The following is a 1612-nucleotide window of genomic DNA, read 5'->3' as shown; positions in this document are numbered from 1 at the left end:
TGTTGCGGTTTGACCCCATGGGGAAGTGAAGAGAAGAGATCCAGTCTGGGGACGAGCAGGAACAGTTGATTTGCATGGCAGACATGGAGATCCAGGAATCTGAATATTTATCTTGTGACCATCTTGTGACTATTTTAACAACAACAACAACAACAACAACAAAAAAAAATATATATATATATATGTGGCCCTTGGCTTGGTATTGTTGGCAGAATTCTGCCCTTGGCGAAAACTAGTTGAGGAACACTGCTTTATAATAATACCATAATATATTAATATTATACAATATTATATTATTAATATAATTTGTATACAAAATGTAATACAGGGAAGCTCACTGTCTTTGAAATCTGAACAATCAAACTGCCACCACTGTCAAACTGCCACTACTGTCTAAAAATGGAAGAAGACAGAAGATGTCTTCACCAAGCTTTCCAGGGTCTTGTCCTCTATTTTCTCAGGCATTCCATCCTGATTTTCCACAGAGACGTTTTGAGGCTGTTTTAGCATTGATCAAAGGTCCACAGCTTTGATCTTTCGTCCTAGTGCTGCCAAAAGATCACTCCGGTCTCTCTGGCGAGCAAGCTGACAGGACAGTAGACCAACAATGATAATTACAGGCTCCTCTTTATGTTTCTTTCTGTGTCTTTCAAGCAAAAAAAAAAATGGCATAAACAGACACTCTGCTCTACAGCCTGAATTCCTGGCCTGTAGCTCGGCGAGAGAGAAAAGAAGAAAAACTAAAGTGATTTTACTCTTTAGACAATGAAGAGTATAGATTAAAAGAGAACATAGTGCACAAAATAGGATATTTGGGTTTTGAGGGACCTTCAAGGGTTTCTTACATGTTCTCCTAAAGGTTCCTAGTGTGGCAGTTAATTGTCCTTTTATTTTTACATTGTAGGTCCAACAAAGAATTCTCATATCAAGAACCATTTGTGACCACTACAACCATTTGTAGAGTTGACCTACTGTTCTTGATGAGCATATTGGTTTCTGAACATATTTGTTTTATAAGAACCAGAGAATAAATATTCTTTGTGCAATTAGTATCAGGCTAAAAATGCTTTTAGATCTCTTGGCCTTCTATTTTGTGCGATTTTCCTTCTGAATAGAGCTTTTCTACTGTCTTCCAAGCTTTGCAGCCCAAATGTGACCATATCATGAAGTTTTGTTGGATCATTTGGTCAAAAGTAGTAGCATTAAGAATTTTTGTTGTCATTAAACCTGCAAATAAGATGAGAATCAATGAGGCTAATAAACCACAGCACTTCTGTAATATAATATATACGCACATACTTCAGCATACCCCATTAGTTTCATCGCCTTGTTCAAACGCATATAACTACACAAAATGTCAACCAACATTTCACACAGTGAATAAAATCCTTTTACTTTTTGACTAACAGGCGAGATGGGCATAGAAGTCTCCGGAGCTTTTTAGCGACTGCCAGCAACAGGTGAAAGCAGACCCCTGTTTTGACTCAAACAGATGAAGCTTCCATTAGCGCGGCTAGAATTCTGCCTTTTTGGACAGCATCTTTGGACTTTTTGCCACGGCTAACCACTCAGCAGGTGATGCTGATCATTAGTAGGCAGAACATGCAGTTGT

This window comes from Sinocyclocheilus grahami, unplaced genomic scaffold (assembly GCF_001515645.1).
Source record: "Sinocyclocheilus grahami isolate Dianchi unplaced genomic scaffold, SAMN03320097.WGS_v1.1 scaffold1305.1, whole genome shotgun sequence".
Taxonomy (NCBI): Eukaryota; Metazoa; Chordata; class Actinopteri; order Cypriniformes; family Cyprinidae; genus Sinocyclocheilus; species Sinocyclocheilus grahami.
This window is presented reverse-complemented; position numbering follows the sequence as displayed.